This window comes from Macaca mulatta, chromosome 4 (assembly GCF_049350105.2).
Source record: "Macaca mulatta isolate MMU2019108-1 chromosome 4, T2T-MMU8v2.0, whole genome shotgun sequence".
Taxonomy (NCBI): Eukaryota; Metazoa; Chordata; class Mammalia; order Primates; family Cercopithecidae; genus Macaca; species Macaca mulatta.
Genome location: NC_133409.1, coordinates 18,840,040 through 18,866,784, shown reverse-complemented (window position 1 = coordinate 18,866,784; position 26,745 = coordinate 18,840,040). Strand labels below are relative to the sequence as shown.

Sequence of the window (26,745 nt, the reverse complement as noted above, 5' to 3'; positions counted from 1 at the left end):
TGGAAATTGTGGGGAAGGGAGACTCAGCCAAGGGACAGGAAGGCTGTTCCAGAGCTCTGGTCTGACCACTTATTCCATGGTTTGCACATGATCTCCCAGCATTGGAGCCAGGGTTTCCAGAGTGCACAGCTTTCATTTCCATTAGTGACTGACTTCGAATCGTCAAGACCAAACCTTTCCCTCCAACTTTACAATTGAAGTTCAAAGGCTTTTTCATCTAGTCTACACCTATCGGTGAGTTCAGGAGAATTTTGGGAAAATAAAAAATACAAGATAAAACTCTATAGAGTTACATTTCCCTTTCTTTCCACAAGATGAGAGAACAATACAGGATACTGTAATTTGTCAAAACCCCAAACAAAACAAAACAGGTCTGTTGTTAATACAGACAAATGGTCACAGCTGCAGAAAAGTTTCCACATGAACTCTTTCAGTACTAAATAGTCATTTTTGCAGTTCTGCGATCACTTTTCCAGGACTCCTTTTTTTCCTCCTCAGTATTTATTCATATTAACTATTTGTTCCATGTTAGATTTGTTCTGTTCGATATATTTTTTAGACAATGCTGCTTCCTATACAGCAGCTTTCTAATATTCTACCCAGGTTCACCATACATATGTGTCATTTCAGTTGCCACAATAGCTGTACAGTGAAAATAAATATTTTGATTACGTAGTCCATCAGAAGAACTGCTGTTAGACTCCTCTCTCTACTCCCATTCCCGACATTCCCATGATGTAGGCCTTCCTTTCCAAGCATGCTGCTAACTGTTGTGCCACAAATCAATGCAATGAAGCTTGAGGCCCAGGTTGTCATACAGCTGAAACATACACCAGGTGTGTTGAGAGTTTTCCAATGTTTGACTAATTTAGATTAAGTTGAATTGTCTAAGCTGGCTTAAATTGCTGAGAAAGTAAGAAAGGCAGGCCTGGAGAACTGGTGTTTGATCATTTAAGGCTGAAATTTAAACCTCAAGCGAAACAGGGAATCCAAAACCAATTCAAAACAGAAAAAAGAAAGTTGTGTGTGACATTTCTGTAATCGAAACTGATGAGTTATACATTTTTACTGTTGATTCTTAGCTTGTCTTCCTCTTTTGCCAGTATATATTTATCTCTTCAGGCACAATACCATGTTACAGCAAAACTGCTTTCATTTTGACTCCATTTGTGATAGACACGTAGGGGTTGATGTTTACTTTTGAACTTAAAGAGTTTCTAAAGTTTGGAGTTTAAGATTGTGAGAAGAATGTTTAACCCCATGCAAGAAAAAAAGGAATTTCTGGGCCTTTGAAAAACACTTTGCCAACACAGAAAGAACTTAAATATACATGTAAATTATTACAAAATTGAAATGACAAAATATTCATATCTAAAGCGGTGTTCAAAGTTTTGTACTTGGCAAATTTTATGAACTTTCAGAATTATTCAGAGTAAATGAAAGATATAAAAACAGCTAAAATACATAGTAATTGTTGCAATACTTTTCACAATGTGTCTACTTATTCAGATGTACTTTTATTATTTAGATAAAATGTCTTCCTTATCTGTAAGATATTTGTGTACAGAGTCAAACATACAAGTTTTTAAAGTTACATTATACTTTAAGCTATAATTTTGCAGATTTTATGTTATAGGTAAAGGAATAGAGAAAACGAACATGAAAATTTAAAAGCTTTATGTATTTTTAGATTACGAAGTAATACAGGTTTATTGTCAAAAAGTAAGAAAATGCAGAAAGGTATAAAGAAGACAAGAAAACCACTTATAATCCTATCACTTAATAATAACTATCATTAATGCTTTTGCTTTTACAGTTGACCCTTGAACAACATAGGCTTGAACTGCGTGGGTCCACTTTTACACAGATCTTTTTCAACCAAACTTGGGTAAAAAATACAAAATTTGTCTCCTCTGCCTATGAAGTAGCCATTCTTTTATTCCTTTACTTTCTTAATAAACTTGCTTTCACTTAAAAAAAAAATACAAAATTCGTATTTGAGGGGTGGGAAACCTGCATATATTGGCAGTGGCAGGGGGGTGGCTGATTTTCATATACTTGGGTTCCACAGGTCCGAATGAGGGACTTGAGTATGCACAAGATTCTGGTGTGCACAAGTAGTCCTGGAACCAGTCCTCTGTGTATACCAAGGGACAACTGCACTTTTAGGCTTTTTGTCTGTATATTATACTTTTACAAAATAAATCAAGAGCAGTTGGGTGGGGGGCTCACACCTGTAATCCCAGCACTTCGGGAGGCCAAGGCAGGAGGATCGCTTGAGCTCAGGAGTTTGAGACCAGCCTAGGCAACATTGTAAAGCCCTGTTTCTACAAAAACGCAAAAATTAGCTGGGTGCGGTGGCACATGCCTGGGGATCCAGTTACTCAGGAGGCTGAGGTGGGAGGATCAGCTGAACCCAGGAAAAGTTGAGGCTGCAGTGAGCCATGATGGCAACCTGTCTCAAAGCAAACTAACAAACATACACACAAACAAACCAAGATCAGTCAACGTACCAAGTCGATTTCCAAAGGATTTAGCAATGCTGCTGGAGCAACTGAATAGCCATATGGAAGAAAACAAATGAACTTTGACCCATATCTCATTCCATTCAATAAATAAATAAATAAATAAATAAATAAATAAATAAATAATTTGAGACAGCTCATAGACGTTAACTTAAAACCAGAAACAAAGCTTCAAGAACAAAAAGAGAATATCTTTATGATGGTGGGCAAAGATTTCAAGGAAAGAACACAAAAAGCATTAACAATAAAAGAAAAAATGTTAAATTGGATTTCACAAAAAATGTTCTGCTCTTTAGAAGATATCATTCAGGAATGACTAGACAAGTCATAAACTGGGAAAAAATATTCTCAGCTCATATGTATGCAAAAAAATTGTATGCAAAATGCAAATCAAAACCACAATGAGATACCATCTCACACCAGTTAGAACGGCAATCATTAAAAAGTCAGGAAACAACAGGTGCTGGAGAGGATGTGGAGAAATAGGAACACTTTTACACTGTTGGTGGGATTGTAAACTAGTTCAACCATTATGGAAAACAGTATGGCGATTCCTCAAGGATCTAGAACTAGAAGTACCATATGACCCAGCCATCCCATTACTGGGTATATACCCAAAGGATTATAAATCATGCTGCTATAAGGACACATGCACACGTATGTTTATTGCGGCACTATTCACAATAGCAAAGACTTGGAATCAACCCAAATGTCCATCAGTGACAGACTGGATTAAGAAAATGTGGCACATATACACCATGGAATACTATGCAGCCATCAAAAAGGATGAGTTTGTGTCCTTTGTAGGGACATGGATGCAGCTGGAAACCATCATTCTCAGCAAACTATCGCAGGAACAGAAAACCAAGCACCGCATGTTCTCACTCATAGGTGGGAATTGAACAATGAGATCACTTGGACTCGGGAAGGGGAACATCACACACCGGGGCCTATCATGGGGAGGGGGGAGGGGGGAGGGGGGAGGGATTGCATTGGGAGTTATACCTGATGTAAATGACCAGTTGATGGGTGCTGACGAGTTGATGGGTGCAGCACACCAACATGGCACAAGTATACATATGTAACAAACCTGCACATTATGCACATGTACCCTAGAACTTAAAGTATAATAATAATAAAAAAAAATTGTATGCAGAATATATAAAGAACACCCAAAAATGTTCTGTTTCTTGTTGGATGGTGGTTACGCTAGTGTATACAATTGCCAAGACATGTAAAACCGAACACCTAAAATTTGTGCTTTTTATTTTATGTTAACGATATAATAAAAATAAAATGAAGATCACTGGGAGTTTTATTAAATGCTTCATTGAATTCAAATTATTATTTTTCTATGCTCTTTACTAGTTTTCCAGAAAGCGTTTTTGATAGCTGAGGATTGTTGCATGATACGAATACATAAAAATTAGGCTGAACTCAAATATGATATATATATTATATATGTGTATACATTATATATATATATAATTTGATATGGAGTTTTGCTCTTCTTGCCCAAGCTGGAGTGCAATGGGGTGATCTCAGCTCACTGTTGCCTCCGCCTCCGGGGATCAAGCGATTCTCCTGCCTCAGCCTCCCAAGTAGCTGGGATTACAGGCATGTGCCACCATGTCTGGCTGCTTTTGTATTTTTAGTAGAGACAGGGTTTCACTGTGTTGGTCAGGGTGGTCTCAAACTCCCAACCTCAAGGGATCCACCCACCTTGGCCTCCCAAAGTGCTGGGATTGCAGCCACTGCACCCAGCCCCATATTTTTATTTAAAAAAAAATTCAATCTTACAGAAAAGTAGGATGAAAGTAGAATATAATGAAGAATGTGTATTCATCTAGATTCACCAATTCTTAACACTTTGTCACATTTGCATTCTGTGTGTGTGTATACACACAGTTTTTTTTAAGTTTCAGATGTTTCTTCAGTATGTGGAAACAAGGTAATATCTTGCATAACAAAATATTACTCTCTCAAAATTTAATACTGACACACTAATAGCAAATATAGAGTACATATTCAAATTTTTACAGTGTACCAGAAATATTCTTTACACACACACACAAAAAGCAAAGATAATGCATTGTATTGGTTATTGGTTTTCCTTAGTCTCCTTTATTATAGAAAAAGCCCTCTACTTTTTAAAATGTCTGATATACATTGATATTTTGAGGAGTTCAAATCAATTGTCTTACAGAATAGTCTATACTTGGATTTTTCTGATTATTTACTCTTGATTAGTTTCAGGACAAATATTTTTGGCAAGAATACTTTAAAGGTTTTGTGCATAATCTGTTATATAATGTGCATTATATAAAGACTGGTGATGTTAAGTTTTATGCTTTGCGTAAGGAAGGTATTTTCACCAGATTTCTCTCTTTTTGGAGTTGAAAAGTATTAAGTGAGGTAATGGTATAAATATCCTGTTCCCCAATAACACCTTGCCCAGTAGTATTAACATTTGTTAATAATGATCCTAACCTGGCTCATTAATTACAGTAATGGTTCTAAAATGGTGATTTTCTGATTTCATCCTCATTTTTACATATATTAATTGAAATTTTTTTCTGTACAATGATGCCTTTTCTCTTTTCCTCTATTTTAGTATCGTGAATTTTTTTTAAAAAAATTCAGAATGTTATAATCTTTTTTTGGACACTTTTATTTGACTACTGGAGGCCAGAGACAATATTTTAAACTACTTTTAGATTGTTTCAGGCCACTCTAGGCTCCCAGAAGTCCTGTAGATTTTCAAGTCCAATTGATTTATTTAATATTTGAAAGTAGTGTTCCGTGGTGTGATGGTTAAGTATTTACCAATCAGCTTTCCAAGAAAAAAAATCCTATTTGTAGTGGTTGCTGATTTCCATGGTGTACACATTCCCACTTTGGTTTATTTTAAGTAAACAATGGCAGGAGATACATGATAGCATGGTATTATTTAGTATTTCCACCGTACGAGTACAATAAATGTAAATAACCTCAACAGCATATGTGATAGTAAAATATATTCAAACAATTAGGAAGTGATGAATCCTAAGTATTATTGCCTTCTAAAATATAATTTAATTTTAAGTTTATATAGTTTACTTTTTAATAATATTTGGGTTTAGCAGTTGGCTTACCAAATTTTTTGCCAAAATTTAACAATCAGTTCTTGCAAGCAAGTACAAGCCAGCTTTAGTACCCAACGACAGTGTTTGCTTCCAGTCAAGGTCTAAGTCTAACTCTTGGCTTCAGTACTAATTAAATATGATAAAATTATGCATAAAAGCAAGGTGGAATATTTTTGCAGATTTTTTTTTTTCCCAGAGAAATAACTTTGTCAAAGAAATCAATTTCCCTTCTTCTTCTCCACCTACACTTGATGCTCTCAGTTTAGCAGTGTCAAAAACCATAACTATCTTCAATTTATTGCACCACAAAGTTGGGAAGAAATTCAGATGATATGCAAAGAGGAAATTAGAGAACAATTAGGGCACTGGTGTCTTATCCATAGTCCAGATCTCCTGTGGTATAACATTGTTTCCTCAAACCAGCTTGCCTCCCTTTTAGGAACGGCTCCCCTTTTCCTAGTCAACGTCCTTTTCCTACATCAGGTAGGTACCTGGCTCCATTCTCATAGTTGTTTGCTCCTTGGAAATTTTTGAACTGGATCCAGGAGAAGAGACTCAGTCCTTCTCTGGAGGAGAAAGTGTCATAAAAATCTTGGAAGAAACTGGTGGCTGTGATTCCTACCATATTTGAAAAAAGAAAGCATAAAAGAGGTGGAGGAAGAATTCTGGTGGAACTCTAGGGCCTTTCTAAATTTTTTGAGCGTTTTGGCAAATTCTCTCTTCTTTGGCCTAGAGCAATTTAAGTTGGGTGGCTTAAAGAGAAGAATTTGAGTTCCAGAGAAATTCAGAAATTCTAAGACTTACAGAGCTAGTTGGTAGCGGGGAAGAAAAGTAAACAGATTTCCTCTTCCAAGGCTTGGTGCTCTTACCACCACTGCAAAGCATAGCTCCATGTTCTCTGTGCCTCTAGTAGCCTGTCAATGCTTCTACTTAAAGTAAGATAGAGAAATATCACACATGTGGATACGTGTATAATATATATACTCTGCCTATATTTGTATCTGTATGTATATGCAGAATATATATACTTGTATACAATAAGCATATAATGATATATATACACATATATACACATAGTGTCACCCTAACCCTAACCGTACATATATGTGTGTGTATATATATACACTCCCATAATATATGTATATATAATATAAATGCTCTGCCTATATATGTATCTGTATGTATACGCAGATATATCCATCTACCTATCTGTCTTTTAGTCAGTTCAGGTTGCTATAGGCATGGTGGCTTCTAAACTACAGAAATTTATTTTTCTTAGTTCCGGAGGCTGAAAGTCTGAGATCAGGGTGCCAATACAGTCAAGTTGTCATGAGGGCCCTCTTTCAGGTTGCAGACGGCTGACTTATTGTATCGTCACATGGCAGAGACCAGAGAGAGGAAACAAGGTCTCTCATGACCCTTATGAAGGCATCAATCCCATTTATGTGGACTCTACTCTCATGATCTCATTTAATCCCAATTACTTCTCAAGGTCCCACCTCCTAATACCATCACATAGGGTGGGGGTAGTGTTTCAACATATAAATTTGTGGGGGCACAAACATTCACCCCATAACTCTCTCTCTCTCTATCATCTATCTAGCATTTATCTATTTCTCCTAATATCCTAATATATATTATATTATCTCTCATCTATCTCTCCTTACATACATACACACAGGCACACACACAGTAATATAAACACTAATATATATTTTCTAAGTGAAAATTACAGAATATACACATAATGGGGTGATGCCAATATTACTTTTTAAAAGTATATATGCATGGAAAAAAGAAATACTACAAAATGAAGAGTAGGTGGTGGGTTATGAATGATTTTATCTTATTATTTTGTGGTATGTTTTCATAATTTTCAGTATTTTCAGATAAAGACTAATCTGGTTGGCATCAATACTCAAAAACTATTGCATTGTTAAAAATATTTCTCAGTTACCATAGATCTTAAATTGTATGGTGTATTAGCCTTCTAGGACTGCCATAACAAAATACTATGGCCTGGGTAGCTTAAATACAGAAACTCATTTCTCACAGTTCTGGAACCTGGAAGTCCCACATGTGGGCAAGTTTGATTTCTCTTGTAACCTCTCTCTTTGGCTTGCAGAGGCCGCCTTCTTGGTGTGTTCTCACATGGCCTTTCTTCTGTGCATGCACATCTCTGATAGCTCTTCCCCTGCATGTAAGGCCACCTGTGCCATTGGGTTAGGGCCCCAGCCTTATGACCTTTTAAATCTGAATTACCTCCTTAAAGGCCCTGTCTTCAAATACAGTCACATGGAGGGTTAAGGCTTCAACATAAACATTTTTGGAATAGGGGTCGGGATGGAGGAGCCACATTCTTCCCATAACTTGCAGCATGTAAAAATGAGCTTAAACTTATAAAACTGACTCAAGATAAAGTAAAGAAAGTCCTTACACAAAACAAAATTTCTATGTCGATTTTTTTCAGCTGTGATTATTTGTAACATCCTTATAGACTTGAAAATCAGTATCTAGCCTCTAAATAAATGTTTCCATCTCCAATTTCCCACATTGCTACCCAAATATTTCCTCGATTATATTGTCATCTAATTATGTGAGTATGGATGATATTATTGTTAAGAATAATTTGTGCTTTAGAAATTAAGTTATCTTTGAGACATTTTAAAAAACAATGATTTGATTTTATTTTCTAAAACATAACCAGGTGCACATTGTTGTAAATGACTTGATTACTTACATTATAATGAATGAAAATTTATGTTTAGGCCTATGGAAATGTAGTCTCAAGCATAAGAAGAATTTAGAGAACTTTATTTGTTGGGTCTGTCGTTATGAATGATGTATAATATATACCTAGTTTCTCACTTGAAGATAAATATATCTATACATAAATATGCATATAGGTATATATACAAACAGCTACAGATACATATCTTTTCTGATTTAAACATAATATATGGACCGGGCATAGTGGCTCACACCTCTAATCCCTGGACCTTGGGAGGCCAAGGTGAGCAGATGGCTTGAGCCCAGGAGTTCAAGACCAACCTAGGCAACATAGTGAAACACTGTCTCTTAAAAAATAAATAAATAAATAAATAAATAAATAAATAAATAAATTAGCAGGATGTGGTGGCACGCACCTGTAGTCCTAGTTACTCAGGAAGCTGAGGTGGGAGGATTGCTTGAGCTCAAGAGGTGGAGGTTGCAGTGAGCTGAGATCATGCCACTGCACTCCAGCTTGGGTGACAGAGTGAGACTTTGTCTCAAAAAAAGAAAAAAGAAAAAGAAAAGAGAAGAAAAAAACCACAACAATAAAGCAAAACCATGTTCTTTGTAGAGATTTTAGAAAAGACAGAAAAGTATGAAGAGGAAACATATAACCATTATTCCATTACTCAGAGCTAACATGTTTAGTATGGTGCTATGTATTTGTGGCTGGCCTCCAAGATAGCACCCAATTCTCACCTCCTGTTATTCACACCCTTGTGTAGACAGCCTCCTCTCCTATGGAATCAGACTGATCTGCGTGACTATTAGAATAACTGGAAAGCAAGACTGGGCATGGTAGCTCAGGCCTGTAATCCTAGAGCTTTGGGAGGCAGTGGTGTGAGGATCGCTTGAGTCCAAGAATTTGAGACCAGGCTGGGCAACATAGCAAGCCCCCATCTTTACAAATTTTATTTTTTAATTAGCTGGGCATGGCAGTACATGCCTGTACTCCTAGCTACTTGGAAGGCTGAGACAGGAGGATTGCTCGAGCCCAGGAGTTTGAGGCTGCGGTGAGTTATTATTGTGCCACTGCACCCCAGCCTGAGAGACAGAGCTAGACACTATGTCTAAATAAATAAATAATAAAATAAAATAAAGAATAACTGAAGGCTGAGCTCAGTGGCCCACACCTACAATCTCAGCACTTTGAAAACCCAAGGCAGGCAGATCACTTGAACCAGGAGTTGGAGACTAGCCTGGGCCATATGGTGAAACCTCATCTCTACATACAATTAGCAGAGCATGGTGGCACATGCCTGTAGTTCCAACTACTCCAAAGGCTGAGGTGGGAGGTCAGCAGGTTGGGCTGCAGTGAGCAAGGGTCATGCCACTGCACTCCAGCCTGGGTGACAGAGTGAAACCCTGTCTAAAGAAGAAAAGAATAACTTGAAAGTGACTATATATGATTTTTAAGTATAGGTCTTAAGAGAAATTACAGTTTTTGTTTTGATCTCTTGGATTGGTTCCCTTGAAGGAATCCAGCCACCATGTTATAAAGATACTATGTTATGAGGATATTCAAAGATCCCTGGGGAGACCCATGGGGAGTGAAACTGATGTCTCCCACCAACAGCTAGCCTCAGCTTGCTTGCCCAGTGGGTGAGCCAGCTAGGAAGTGGGTCTTCTTTCCCTGGTAAGACCTTCAGAGGACTGCAACCCCTGCTAACATCTGATTGAAACCTCATGAGAGAACCAAGGAAGAACTGCCCGTCTCAGCAATTCCCGAATTCATGACATATAAAAAAATGAGAGATGATAAGTGATTATTGCTGTTTTTAGCTGCTAAGTTTTTGGGTGATTCAGTGAAACAATAGATAAACAATAGATTATGCTTCCAATCTTTTGTGTTATATTTATATTTTTATCCAATAAATTGTTCATTGAACATTTGTTGCATCAGTCAGGGCTGAACCACAGGGTCAGAACCAGAAGGAAATGTAGATGTGGGGTGTGTGTATTCATGGACTCACTACAAGGAATTGACCCATGACATTGTGGAGGCTCACTAAACAAACCTGAAGTTCACAGGGCAGGCAGCCAGGAAGGAAGATCATGAGCAGGCTGGAGTCCCAGGAGCATGACCTGAAGCTTGTTGTCCACTGGTAGCAGCCAGATAGGGATGAAGATGCAGAGAGCAGGGAGCAATTGCACACCCAACTGCTGTTTGGAGTCTCTGAGTTAAGTGAAGCCCTAAGTCTTATTTTAAAGGTCTTTAAACTAATTAACCCAGGTCCACCAAACAGAATCTCTCTTTCAATTAACTTAAAGTCAACTGATGTAGTACTTTTACAAATTACACAAATTACATTTGTGAAACCTCTTCATAGCAGCACTTAGATTAGTGTTTGAATAACTGGGAGAAGGTGCTTGCATGCCACAAAACAGCTGCTGCCTTCCTTCCATCCTCCAACTCTCAGAAAAGATTATTTCTTGTAGCCCTCTGTATTTGGAAACACAGTAGAAAGGCAACTCTAGAGGCTGTAGTTTAGCCTAACTAGGTTGCACATCACAAAGCCATCACACACTGCACATGTGCTAGACATCGTCTGTGATATGGTTTGGTTGTGCCTTCACTCAAATCTCATCTTGAATTGTAGTTTCCATAATCCCCATGTGTTGTGGGAGGGACCTGGTGGGAAGTGATTGGATCATGGGAGTGGTTTCCCCCATGCTGTTCTCGTAATAGTGAGTGAGTTCTTATGAAATCTGATGGGTTTTATAAGCATCTGGCATTTCCCTTGCTTGTACTTCTTCCTGCCACCTTGTGAAGAAGGTGCCTTGCTTCCCCTTTCTCCTTCCACCATGATTGTAAGTTGCCTAAGGCCTCCCCAGCCATGCTGAACTGTGAGTCAATTAAACCTTTTTTTTTTTTTTCCCACAAATTACCCAGCCTTGGGTATTTCTTCATAGCAGCATGAAAATGGACTAATACAGTCTATGTCCTTGGGATACACTAACAAATAAAACAGACAAGATCACTTCCATAATGGAGCTCATAGCTTAGTAGGAAAAGACAAAAAATTAACACATAAAAAAAACTTAATCAAACAGATAATAAAAACAATATCAGAATGTGATGAATGAAAAGAAGAAAATAAAACTAGATAGTGGGATATAGGGTGACTGGTCAGAGGCTGCTAAAGTGGTCAGGAAAGCCTTCTTGGAAGAGATACTTGAATGGAGCAGAACAATGAAAATTTACTCTCTAACAATTGAAGGCCAACAGAAGAGTCTCTCACCCTGGAAATAGCAGGCACAAGGCTCTGAAATGGAAATGAGCTAGGCTTCTTTCAAGGGGTGGCAAGCAGGCAGTATGGATGGGGCCAAATGAGAGAGGAAATAGAGGGTGAGTTCAGAGAGGTAGCACAGGGCCAGTTTGGGGTTTTATTTTTGGTGAGATGGGAAACCACTGTAGGTTTAGAGCAGAGGAGCGACATGATGTGACCTACATTGTAAAAGCAAGCAGGGGCTGAAGCAGGGAGACCAGTCCGGATGCCTTTGCTGGAATCCAGGTAAGTGATTATGGTGCTTGGGCAAGATGGATATGATGGCAGTGACAAGTGAGAACTGATGAGAGTTTGAATATATGCTGAAGGTTTTGCTGATGGTTTGAATTTGGGGTGTATGAGAAAGAGAAGAATCAAGAATGACTCCTAGAATTTCTGAACACAGAATTTTTGAATGTCTGTTTTGTCAAACAGGCTTGAAACAGATGGGACATTATAAAGCCAGAACCCTTCTTTCCTGAAACTTTCTTCTAGTGCTGGTTTTCCCATATTATCACCAGGTTATTACTGGCTAATGTGCTACTTTTCTGCAAATTTTGCTTATTCAGATTCACTTAACATGGACCATGCACACAATATTACATATCAATTCTGTCTTTTGCCCATGATATATGTAATTTTTAGAAAGGTTTTTAAACATGTCCAAACTATTTTCTATATGAAGTAATATGTCTAAGATATCAATGCAGAACTATAATAACTGTCTTAAAAATCATCCACAAAACTCAAACATTGTTCAAAGAAATTTTTATTTTTTATTATCTAAAGATAAATAACTATGCCTTGCATTTGGATTGGGGTTTTCTTTCCATTTTCAAAATACTTTCATATCATCCACCTCCTGTATCTCTACAATATCCCTGAAGGCGAGCAGGGTAAGAAGGGCACACAAAATAATGGACCAAGACAGAATGAGGTCTTCTGGTTCATTGTTAAACTATGAAGTTTAAGATTTAGAGCAGAAGGTACAAGGATTAGCATGACTGTTTCTATCTTAAGTAGTTTTCAGTCTAGAAGGGGAGAAAAATATGTAAACAAATAGCTGCAAGAGATTTGATGTAATAAGTATTATTATGAACAGTAGACAGAGATGAGTTTCGGAAACATGGAGGTGGAAGAGTCAGATTGAATGAAGTCAAGAGGAAAGACAGAATATGCCTCCCAAAATAGAGGCCAGGAGTGATGGCTCACGCCTATAATCCCAACACTTTGAGGGGTTAAGACAGGAGGATCACTTGAACCCAAGAGTTTGAGACCAGCCCAGGGAATATAGTAAAACCTCATCTCTAATACTAATACTAATAAGCCAGGTGGTACATGCCTGTAGCCCCACCTCCTTGGGAGGTTGAGGCAAGATGATTGCTTGAGCCCAGGAGGTCGAGGTTGCAGTGAGCTGTGATAGCACCATGCACTCCAGCCTGGGCAACAGAGGAAGACCCTATCTCAAAAAAAAAAAAAAAAAAAAAAAAAGGAAAAGAAGAAATGAAGAAAAGAAAAAAGAATATGCCTAAAATGTCCTGTCAGTAGCACATCATAGCTTTCTTGGCACATATTTGCCATGAAAACTTGGGCCACTAGCAAGTCACGAATGTAAACAACAAAAGTAATACCTGAGCCTGCCTCAAATAACATTTCCTTGAAGTGAGCACAGAAGATATTATTTTACCACGTAGAAGATAAAGCTTTGTGGAAAACATGAGTTCTTTCCAGGGCATTGATTAAACTATGAATTTTCTGTGGCTGAAAATTTTCATCAGGTTGGTAAATGACATTGAATTTTATTTTAGAGGGGATTGAAATCTTTTACTATTTAGAACATGCTTCTTATTGACATGGAAAACCTGTGGGGCTGGTCACAAATGGAGCAGGAGGAAGGGAAAACAACAAATGTCAGTCAGGAAGGAGCCCTGAGGGTGCAATGGTGGCCTTGCAGTGGGGTGGCACTGTGGACATGCAACTGCCGGAACCAAAGTGACTGCCATCCTGTCCTGGTAGTCATTTTGGGCACTGCAGCCTCTGCTAGCCCAGCATGCACATTTCTTCAAGCAGGGACCATGTATAGTCTAATGGCAATCAGTGTATCCTTCTGTCAAAGGGAGAAAGAAAGAAACTTCTGTCCCTTCTGTAGGGAGGGTGGGGAAGGATGAAATCAGCAGATATATTCTTTAGATGTTATATTTTAAGAGGCATTGACTTAAAATTGTAGCTAAATAATATGATCAATAAGTCAGGACACTTCTGCACACTATGCAAGGAAGCATCTCTTACTTAACAAGGTTCTTCCTCTGTTCTTTTGAGTGAGGTGTCTAATGGGAGCAGTTAATTCATTGTGCTTTGAGTAATATTATTTTCTTAGAATGCCCTCAGGAGAAATCTCAGCAAATCATTAAATGTATGCATATGTATGTATTAACATCATTGCAATACATGTCACTAGATTGCAAATCTCTATGCAACAAAACTGTTTCTGACAGCCTGTTTATTTCAAGCACTCTTTGCTTGAACACTCTTTTAACCTCCTCCTATATACTTGGACTTTCTTTGATGTCAAAATACATAACAGATATCTCTGACATCGAAAAAAAAAATACAGTTATTCCTTAAACTATTAGTAGCCAAAGGAAAAAATGCAGAGAAATTTCAGGACTTCAAGGGAATGCTCTGTCTTAATATGAATGACTTGAATAATGTTAATGTCAATGCATAATAGAATTAACCTGGATGGAGCAAGAAAGAAACTTTCTTGTTTCATGTGTATATGATCTTGATTTCAGATTCAGAAACCCCTAATTAACTGGAATTCAGTAAAGTGAAATTGTAAGTAACCATCATTTCCTTTCTTAGAATTTCTTCAAAAGGAGAAGAAAGACAGATCACAGGAATTAGCAGACTGCATGGTGGTCCAACTGAGAAAAAAATGTGACTGCACCATTCTTCTGCCAAGGGTCTATGAGTGGCTGCAATATAAAAAGAATAAAACTCACCTCAAAGACTATCAAAAGCAACAGAAATAATGGTAGGGTCATTTTGGGGGCCAACATGGATTCATGTCAATATTTCTTACTTTCCTAGTCAAATCTGCATAACTATTTAATTGTAATTGCCACCAGATAATAACTCTAAAACATGAATGTTTTCAACCATAAAATAAATATTAAGACAATTTTAATACACTGTTTACTAAAGCAGAAAATATATTCAAAAATTTTAGAAAAATTGTCAGTCATTAAGATTGAAACAAAATGGGATTTCATTTGAGTCTACCTAAAGTTTTGTTTGTTTGGTAGTTTTTGAGATGGAGTCTCGCTCTGTCTCATATCTGTAGCATATCATACCAGGCTAGAGTGCAGTGGTACGATCTTGCCTCGCTGCAGCCCGTGCCTCCTGGCTTCAAGCAATTCTCTTGCCTCAGCCTCCCAAGTAGCTAGGATTACAGGCATCTGCCACCACACCAGGCTAATCTTTGTATTTTTAGTAGAGATTGGGTTTCACCATGATGGCCAGGCTGGTCTTGAACTCCTGACCTCAAGTGATCCACCCGCCTCAGCCTCCCAAAGTACTTTGATTACAGGCGTGAGCCACTGCGCCCTGCCTAAAGTTTTTATTATCTGAAAGACCTCTGTCCTTTAACTTTAGGCAATAATTAACTTTCCATTTTGCTTTGGCCTAGGTACTGCCACTTTTAAAATGAATTTCAATAGCTAAAGGCATAAACAATTTAGTAATTACTATAACTATTTTCTGAAGTTCTGAAAAAATTTAAAATTTCAAAGCAAGCATGTTGGGAAATTTAAGGTGACCTCTTTACTGCTCCCAAATTTAATTATACATGTACTCATGATTATGTGATCATATGTTAATAACATTGTATGAACTGTTAGTTTGTTTCTCATTCTACTTCTGTTTTGTTTTGTTTTGGTTTTAGCTGTTATCAGAGCTAATTCACTCAACAAGCAGGTCCCAATTTGCATGGAAAAATATTATCTGTCTGGTTTTCTAATATCCATAACAAAGGAAATCTAGCCAAGCATCCCATTCCAGATTTAGTGAGGATGACATGTTTGGCAGGAAGAAGAATATGATTTACCAGTTGAAGAGCAGAATATCAAAGCGAGTAGAGTAAAAAAAAAAAATTTAATGGATCTCTACTTTTATAGGGAAAGCTGATGAAAATGACATTACAAATAAAAGCTATCTCTTCAAATTGATTTTTGTGGTCTTTATTAGTATTTAATATTTCAATTTTATGTGCTATATTTCCTTTGGTAATCTTCTATTTTCATGGGCAAGTTCAGTCTATAAATTGGGAACTTATTGTCAGTGAGTTCCATGTTCCTCTCATATCAGACCTTATTTAAAGCTAAACAAATTCATTCTGGATTTTAGGTGTATATGTTGTGGAGTTTTTGTTTCATTTTGTTTTGAAGTTGCAAGTGTAAGACACAGTTCAAACACTAACACTAAATAAAAATAATCACAAATTTGTTACTTTTCTAAAGATTCTGGAAGGGTTCCTTTTTATAGGCTAGATCATAATTTTAAATGTTGCTATGAAAGCAGGCACACAGCACAGTGGTCTTCTGTCTGGCCAGCTGCTTCTAATGTTTAAGCCAGCATCCCCGAGCAGCTCTCAGGAACCCTTTGGGTGTAGTTTCTGTATCTGTGAAATGAAAGCTTGCACCAGCTAATCACTAAAGGTCCTCTTCTTACTTTATGATTCTATAAAAGCAATTATCTTTGCAATGTTCCTTTAAAATAAGATATAGGGGAAACTTGGGATCTTTTAGTATAAGAACTGAAGAAAATAGGGAGCAGAAAGTTATAATTGAATGTTAACCAAAGACACACATTCTTATAAAAATTCTCATACAGAACTAGGTAAAATGAGAGTCCCACCAATAGTATCCGCATGCACTGAATTTTTTTTTTCATTTTAATATGTTTTGATACACTGTTGTGCCAGCGCTAACAAAATGAGTTTTCAAGCAATAGTGTTTTCCCAAAGGAAAGATTGTCGGATTTTGTCCGTGTGGGAAGTGTGTGGGCAGGACTCTCAACTTTCAGGAAAACTTCTGTCTTTTTAGAAAGAGATTTTCCAGATACTTTTTGAATTACTTCTCTGAAAATAATGAGAAGTCTATGAAAACAGAATTGCCAGAATGACTTGCTTGTTGGTGGGGGTGACCTGTGGCTGCTCCCAGCTCTCTAGGTGTTGAGAGCAGAAACCAAGAGGAAGGAGGGAGAAGATGCCCACAGTGAAGCCAGGGAGCAGTGGGCCTACGGCTGCTTTGGTTCACGGTCTGATTAACCAGATCTCCACAAGAGATATAGATTGTGGATATATAATGTGTGTGTCCCACCAAATGTATATATTGAAGTTCTAATCCTCATCTTAATTTCTGCAATATGATAATTTTTATGTTGAAATACCATCTGTGCCAGTGTTAGAAGATAGGCCTTTGGGAAGTGATTAGTCATGAGGGGAGAGCACTGATGAATGAGGTTAGTGCCCCTATAAAAGAAGCCCAAGAGAGACCCTTGCCCCTTCTACCATGTGAGGACACAGAAAGAAGGCACCATCTACGAACCTGAAAGCGGGTCATTACCAGACACTCAATCTGCTAGTGCTTTGATCTTGGACTTCCTAGCCTCCAAAACTGTGAGAAATGAACTTCTCTTGTTTATAAGCCACCCGCTTTATGGTATTTTGTTATAGCAGCCTGAGTGAACTGACGCATTTGTTATAGGTTAAACTGAGTCCTCTCAAAAATTCCTGACTCCTAGTACCTTAAAATGTGACTTTTTGGCTGGGCACAGTGGCTCATGCCTGTAATGCCAGCACTTTGGGAGGCCGAGGCAGGCAGATCACCTGAGGTCAAGAGTTTGAGACTAGCCTGACCAACATGGAGAAATCTCGTGTCTACTAAAAATACAAAATCAGCCGGGCTTTGTAGTGCATGCCTGTAATCCCAGTTAGTCAGGAGGCTGAGGCAGGAGAATCGCTTGAACCCAGGAGGTGGAGGTTGCGGTGAGCTGAGATCGCGCCATTGCACTCCAATCTGGGCAACAAGAGTGAAACTCCGTCTCAAAAAAAAAGGATGTGACTTTTTGTAGAGATAGGGTCTTTATAGAGTTAATCACCATAAAATGAGATCATTAGAGTGGACCCTAATCCAATATGACTGGTGTTCTTATAAATAGGGGTGAATTTGGGCACAGATGCAGTGGGAGAATGTCATGTGAACACAAAGGCAGTGATTTACAAGCCAAAGAGAAAGACCCTAGAATATATCCTTTCCTGGCAGCCCTCAGAAATAATCCTGCCAACACCTTGATTTTGAACTTCTAGTTTTCGGAACTGTGAGACAATAAGTTTCTGTTGCTTAAACCACTCAGTTATTACACTTTTTTACTACAGCCTTAGCAAACTAATACAACACTCAGTCTAAATAAATTTAAGGATTAAGTAAGCAGTGAAAATCCTAATTGTATTTGAGCTATCTCAGAGAGTTAAGTAACATTTTTGTTTCTTTGAAGTAAAATATTCTTGCGGTTTTATGGGTAATCAAAATAATTTTTAATTGAAAAATAATATATGTATGTGTGTGTATATATATATATTGTATAAAATGTTAAACTAACTGAGGCTGGGCGTGGTGGCTCTCTCCTATAATCCCAGCACTTTGGGAGGTTGAAGCAGACTGATGACTTGAGGACAGGAGTTTGAGACCAACCTGGGCAACATAGCAAGACCCCGTCTCTACAAAATATCAAAAAAGCTAGCCTGGTGGGATGACTAATGCCTATAATCCCAGCTACTTGGGAGGCTAAGGTGAGAGGATTGTTTGAACCCAGGAAGTTGAGGCTGCAGTGAGCTGTGATTGCACCACTATACTCCAGCCTGAGCAATAGAGCAAGACCCTGTCTGAAAAAAAGGAAAGTTAAATGATATGGAATATAAAATAAAAGTCATTCTTCATCTCCCTTTCCCCAGTTTTAATTACCTCCCTAGAAGTTAGCTGTTTGGAACCTAACATTATAATTTTGCAGTGCTTGATTCTTAATTCTACACTGTACAGACTTGAATAAGATTCTAGCCTGATGTCGGAGTTTTGCTAAAACATCACATTTAGAGTTCCTGTTGTGGAACTATGCTATAAGTAAGATCTTACACTTCTATTATCTCAGCACTATGGATAGGCTCCAAAATAGGCCTGTTATTTTAAAATTCCATCCTGCAATAGGCCACATGTTTAGAATTTAGTATATTACCAAGCAAGGGAGAATCTTAAAATATCAGTTATCCACTGTGTTATTCTCTGGCTTTGTTTTTTACTTATTATTATTATTATTTATTATTTTTGAGAAAGAGTTTCGCTCTTGTTGCCCAGGCTGGAGTACAATGGTGCGATCTCAGCTCACTGCAACCTTCACCTCCCGGGTTCAAGCAATTCTCAGGCCTCAGCCTTCCGAGTAGCTGGGATTACAGGTACCCGACCATGTCTGGCTAATTTTTTTGTCTTTTTAGTAGGGATGGGGTTTCACCATGTCGTCCAGGCTGGTCTCGAACTCCTGACCTTAGGGGATCCACCCACCTTGGCCTCTCAAAGTGCTGGGATTACAGGTGTGAGCCACCATACCTGGCCAATTTTTTTATCTTTTTTTGAGACAGAGTCTCGCTCTATCACCCAAGCTGGAGTGCAGCAGTGCAATCTTAGTTCACTGCAACCTCCGCCTCCTGAATTCAAGTGATTCTTTGGCCTCAGCCTCCTGAATAGCTGGGATTACAGGCACAAGCCACCATGCCAGGCTACTTTTTGTATTTTTAGTAGAGATGGGGTTTCACCATGTTGGCCAGGCTGGTCTTGAACTCCTGTCCTCAAGTGATCAGTCTGCCTTGGCCTCCCAAAATGCTGGGATTATAGGCATGAGCCACCACACCTGGCCTATTGCTTAAAATATTTTTATAGTTAATAAAAGAACAATTTGATTGAGGGGAATGGGGAGATGTTGGTAGAAAGCATCAGTTACAATGGATAAGTTCTGGAGGTTTATTGTAGAACATGGCGATTATAGTTCATAATAGTAATGTATACTTGAACATTGCTAAGAAATTAGATCTTAAATGTTCCATCACACACACACGCACACACAAAGATAAAAGTAGGTGAGGTGATGGATATGGAAATCAGCTTGATATAATCATTTTAGAATGCATATATATATATATCTCTAAACATTATGTTGTACATTGTAAATATATATAATTTTTATTTGTCAATTGTATCCTAATAAAACAAGTGGGGGAAAAAGAGGAACACCGACTACCTTTTGTTCAAGCTGTTTTCTAGAAACCAGGAATAAATTACCTGCTTTCTATGAAGTTTGAGTCAGTGACACCATACTGATGCTCTTTTTACAGACAACTCAGTAAAACAGTAGCTCACCTACCTAAAATAATAAACTAGTACTTCAATTATAAAGATTCTGAACAGATTAAATTAATCTTACAAAAGCCACACAAGACAGGCCATTGAGTGACAGACATGTTCCTTCAGTCCTTACTTGGTGTCTGTACACCATGATTCATATATCATTCTAACATTTTTTCCTGATGTTGTTATTGAGTCCAAAGTCCTCTTCATACAAAGGAGGAAACATTTTACTTCCAATATGCTTCCTGGTTAAGATTAAGAAGAAAAAATTAAACTCCTAGTCATTAGGAGAGAACCATAAACTATAAAATGCTACAATAGGTTGAAAACAGTTGTCTGGAGTCATTTTGTAAAAAGGAAAAACATCCCACTTGATTCTTTGTCTTGAAGTCATTCTTATATTAGAATTATTTTAGTTAGTCCGTTTTTGTTGTTTTTGAGAGAGAGTCTCCCTCTGTCACCCAGGCTGGAGTACAATGGTACAATCTCGGCTCACTGCAACCTCCACCTGTCAGGTTCAAGCGATTCTCCTGCCTCAGCTTCCTGAGTAGCTGGGATTACAGGCACATGCCGCCACGCCTGGCTAATTTTTGTATTTTTAGTAGAGATGGGGTTTCAACATGTTGGTCATGCTGGTCTCGAACTCCTGACCTAAAGCAATCCACCTACCTCGGCTTCCTAAAGTGCTGGTATTACAGGCATGAGCCACCACGCCTGGCCTTATTTTAGAATTATTAATAACCGAAGCTCAAAAGTGGTCCTGAATCACTTTGAAGAAAAAGTGCTGTTATCAATATGCCCTCTTTAAGAAGGTAGAAAATTGTGTAATATATGTAAGAATGATTTCTGGCCAGGCGCGGTGGCTCACACCTGTAATCCCAGCACTTTGAGAGGCCAAGGAAGGTGGATCACCTGAGGTTAGAAGTTCAAGACCAGCCTGGCCAACATGGTGAAACCCTATCTCTACTAAAAATTACAAAAAATAACCGGGCGTGGTGGCGGGAGCATGTAGTCCCAGCTACTCAGGAGGCTGAGGCAGAGAGAATTGCTTGAACCCGGGTGTCGGAAGTTGCAGTGAGCTGAGATCGTGCCACTGCACTCCAGCCTGGGTGACTCTGTCTCAGAAATAAATAAATAAACAAATAAATAATAAATCAAGTATTTCATTTATTAAAATACCTGCATTTATGATCGTACCTTAGTCTATTGGACCTTAGTGAGATAGAGATTTAGTCCATTGGTTGACAGTAAATTATATATATAAAATATTATATATAATTTATATATTATATATATAAACTTAAATATGTGTGGTACTGTTATTTTATTAGGCAAGATGATAGCTATATTGTATCAAAATAAGGTGCACCCCACAGCATTAGTATACAGAATAGGGTCACTAAGATGAATGGACTTCAAATAAAGGGGCAAATAAAATGTATGCCTTTCACTTATTTATAAAAAACCTACAATAAAAGAGAATCAAGAGACCATAAAAAGATGATGTACCATTGGCAATTTTACAGGTATCTTCTTTTCCTTAGCATCATATCAATTGGTCCATTGTTATTCAAATCATATTCAAATAGTCCAAAAATGTTTAGGATTGGAAACAATTAAAGGCTGGGTACATATCAGATGAAGTTTTCAGCATTATAATTAAATGAAGGCAATATTTGTCATATGGAACAAAGGAACTGTCTAGTAATAAAATTTACACCAACTTCTAAACAATGAACTTACGGGTGCATGCTATTTGGTGATTCCTTGATAACATATCTAAGTATGAAGTTAGGTGCATTAAGCTAGCAAAGGAAAAAAGTTTATTTATAACAGCACTGTAGGCAGAGGTCTTTCAAAGTGCAAAGATACCATCTTCCCTTCCCAGGGAGCAATTGCTTTGCACAGATGCTCTACAAATATCAAGCACAAGGAACCTGGGTTTTAATTACAAAGTAAAATATCATTTCAAAATTGCATAATTGGTGGTTGCCTTTTGCAATGCAATGAACATAAGGGAAACTGACATTAAATGTTTGATGTGTTGCCATGACATTTTCTTAAATTTTATTTTATGCTGCTTTTAAGCTGCAAACTATGTTAAATTTGAATTCTTTAAAGGGTGGGTTAACAGAATTATACAGTTAAAAAACCTAGCTCTGATGTTGGAATGCCTATGTTCACAAATTGTACAGTTCAGATTTTAGAAAAAAAGTAAATATAGAAGTAAAGACATAATGGGGTCTTTGTGTTCTCCTTACAGTAGTGACATGTTTTCCTGGAGATAGAGGCCATTTAGTCAGGGAGGGATGTCTCTAGCTTTCCCTTTGAGAAAAGGGAAAAATAATAGAATGAGGAAAATACAGTGGCAGTCAGTGCCCACCACATTTGAATGTTCAGCCCATTGAAATTGAGAGAAAAATGTCACAGACACTGTGCGGTTACAGAGATGCTGGAAGGAACAGTGGTAGGACTGGTATTGCTCTAGTTTTCTCTATTCCAGAAAATGTCTTCAACCATTATATATATGCTGTTTGCCCGGTATGCACTAGAGTATATACTATTTGCTCAGCAGGGTTTGACTTCAAGAAGTCATCAATTCTATCTGTAAGAGCAAAGGACAATTAGATGTGGAATATTTTTCGTCATAGTAATGTAGTGAAACAATATAAATAAATATATGTATTTATTTTAATTGAATTTAATTTTATTTAGAGACAAGGTCTTGCTCTGTCACCCAGGTTGGAGTGCGGTGGCACAATCGTGTCTCACTGTAGCCTCAACCTCCGGCGCCCGATTGATTCTCCCACCTCAGCCTCCTGAGTAGTGAGATACAGGCACCTGCCACCATGCCTGGCTGATTTTTGTACTATTTTTGTAGAGACAGTGTCTTACTATGTTGTCTGGCTGGTCTCAAACTCCTGGACTCAAGCAATCTGCCTGCCTTTGTCTCCCAAAGTGCTGAGATTACAGGCATGAACCAACATGTCCGGCCCTATATATATATATAAATATATATATCTTTAATATTTATATATTATATATAATATATATCTTTAATATTTATATATTATATATAATATATCTTTAATATTTATATATTATATATAATATATCTTTAATATTTATATATTATATATATTTAATATTTATATATTATATATAATATATATAAATAAATTAGAGATGAGGTCTCACTATGTTTCTCAGACTGATCCTGAACTTCTGGGCTTCAGTGATCATCTAGCCTGGGCCCTCCAAGGTGCTGGGATTACTGGCATGAGCCACCATGCTTGGTTGAAAATAAATGATGAATGAGGAAAATAGAAAGCCTTGGGTTGCTAAACCATTTATTCTCTTTTAAGACACCTACTAACTCATACAGGAAGATGCCTTCTTGGGTGGATACCACATATTTTGAATGCTTCCCCACTTTTGACTGCTTAATGTTCATATTGAAATAAGCATTGTCAGGAAGGCTGAGAATGAAATTGAGCCCAAGGAAGTGGTTCACAGCCCTGCACAGGTAGCATCCCCGTATTTTACTAAACATTAGCATATCTTACTCAGTTACATTTTGGGGTCAGTTCCTCTGCCCCAAATGGACATTTTTTGTTTGTTTCAATGTCATTATTGAAATGTCATTATTGTCAAATAACAGAAGTAGGACCACCTATATATATACACAAACAACCTGTATTTCTGGTATTTTCCTTCATTTTAGAAATATGCATAAAAATCTTTGTAAGCAGAGAAAGACCAAGACTCACTAGACTAATGACAGAAGCTCAAGGCCGACACTCAAATTTTCCCTTCTTTCCTTTAAAATGATGATTTCATTACAAATTTAAAATATCAAATTATTTCTGTTAACATTACTCATAATACTACTTGCCTTTATGAAGCAATACATACGCAAGATATTGATGAAGAAGCACTTCTGTTAACTGTTCTATAGGAAGTTGAAAGACTTTCTCCCACAGTTGTTCAGCTCGAGGGCTAGAACTCCAGAACTACCTTCTATTTCAGGGTTCTTTTTGCCTGTTGCCATGAAAAAATTTAGCCTGTCTCCATACAAACATTCCCATTTTATATGCCCTTTTTAAATATGATGCTTTAGATACGAAAGTGCACCCAAATCAGGCCCATTATGACATGCATAGAGGCTGGATTAGTATGGAGGCTTCTAATTCAGCCAAACGATTCTTCTTTTTAAAATTATGGCGCTGTTTTTATTAGGTTGATCACCAGAATAATTGATTTGATTTTGTGTATAAGCTGCTTGAAGGAATGCTGCAGATGGACAATTTTAAATACTATAGGCTGGGCGCAGCATCTCATGCCTGCAATCCCAGTATTTGAGAGGCGGAGGCCAGAGGATCACTTGAGGCCTGGAGTTTGAGACCAGATTGGGCAACAGAGCAAGACCTCATCTCTACAAAAAATTTTAAAAAATATATGTGTGTGTGTGTATATATATATATATATATATATATAGCTGGGTATGGTGGCATACGCCTGTAGTCCCACTACTTGGGATGCTGAGGTGAAAGGATCACTTGAGCCAGGGAGGTTGAGGCTGCAGTGAGCCATGATTGTACCACTGCAGTCTGACCTGGGTGACAGAGCAAGATCCTGCCTCAAGTGGTCTACATCTATTTTCCAAGAGTGATTGCTGATTCAGTGAAAAATCTATGCTTTAAAAGATGTATCAAAGACTCTACTTCCCAGCATCATTCCTATGGTTCATTACTAGAAAAGCTTCTCCAACAGTGTAGAGCACTAGAAGCCAGAAGGAGGAGGTGCAGAGTTCTCTCTTTAGTGTGAAGCCAGCTTTGCTCTTTGGAAAGGAATGCAGTCTGAGTGATTCCATTTTTAATTTAAGAATTTTTTTCTTAAAAAAATACAACAAAGAGAATCAAAACACCAGGTTAATAAGGTGGTGAAGATTCTGAGAGTTGTAGGAGATGTTGTAATAATCCTAGTTATATTTCTTTCTCATATAAAAATGAAGAAACAGGATTTGTTTTATCAACTCTATAGAAGATTTGTTTAATCTCTTATAGAGAGTAGATATATATTTTTACAATCGGGATTAAAATATTATTTTCAATAATTGGCAGGCTTAATTTGTACTAGAAAGCTAAATTTAGGCCTTAGATAAATGTAGTAAGTATATTTTGCTTAATGTATATTTATGCAGATTTTTCAAAAGTGGTAAGTTGTAGTGCCTTGGTTCAAGGCACTGAAACATGTAAGCAGAAAATCTCATTTTCAGAAATTAAAAAGAAAACTAAGGAGAAAAATCAGTTTATAAAAAGACCACATCAGTTCAAAATGAAGTGAAAATAACAGATATAATAGACTTTGATGTTCACAGAATATACTTACGGGAATTATGAACCAATTTTATTTCCTGTTCTTTATAATAGATTAACAATATATATAGACTTTTACTTTTAATTCCTTATTCATGGTTCTTGGCACATAGTTTAAAAATATTTGCTGTTTTTTAAGTAAAAGAATGAATGACACTATATTGGAGAATAATTCAGTCTAGTTTTATTGGTATGATTTAGGCTCACATCTGATTTGCTCTATAGCAGTCATATTATTATATAATTTATCAGCAATAAATGATCATGATTATATATGGGTTCACATTCATAAAACACACATAATATAAAAACCCAGATTGTTTCACTTGAAATGGTTTTCAAAGGTTCAGTACAGAACAAATGCCTTTCACCTCTAAAACATCCAACACAGGTGAAAATAATACATTGAAGTTAGTGAGTGAATAGTAGTTATTTCGTAGATGATCATGAGTGGGGTTGATACAGAGATTTTAAAAATCTATTGTCTTGTTTTTAAGTTTCACACCAGTAACCCATGTATGCACTTTAACTCCAACAGCTAAATGTTTGGGAATGAGTCCTTATTTATTTCCTTCAGTTCTGCCTAGAATGTTCTTTCCTTCCCTTCTGCCTATCCAAACCCTCAGAACCAATCTAAAATATCACCATCTACAGCCCCGTTTCCATGAGACCTTTAAAATTCTAACCCCAGCACAGTGTTACAACCTTCACTGAGCCCCAGTGTTATTATTATACCTTCTTGTATCACTTTGTATATTCTGCCTTTTTACCTGTGTCATTCACCAAACGCTAGTATAAGCTGCTTATAACTATTAGCTTTGAGTGATATTCTTACATTCGACTATTTTTAGCAATGTTTTGCATATAACAAATACTTAATAAATATTTGCTGACCTGGGTCAACAGCTGCCTTCCTGCCAATCACAAGATACCATTCAGAATTTTCTTACTGTTGGGAGCTAGTCATCTGTTTGTTGACCTCTTCCTGCTCCACAATAATAAAAATACAGTCTAATAAAGATATTGAGCTCACCTCAGAGCTTTGCTAAGAACTTCAAAAAATTATACGCAATAGCTAACATTTATTCATATTTTACTATGTGTCAGACATATCAAGGTCACTGTGCTAAGGCTTTTGTACTAAGACTTGTATAATCATGATCTCATTTATGTCTCAGAATAATAATTTTGTGTAATAATAGTTTTACCCCTATTGAGAT

The 26,745-nt window shown here is 37.3% G+C and overlaps 1 pseudogene; it reads left to right on the top strand.

Annotated features, from left to right (window-relative positions):
* The first annotated feature begins 24,861 nt into the window (after nt 1-24,861).
* On the top strand, nt 24,862-25,015 carry LOC114677951 (small nucleolar RNA U3; annotated as a pseudogene).
* Nucleotides 25,016-26,745: the final 1,730 nt, after the last annotated feature.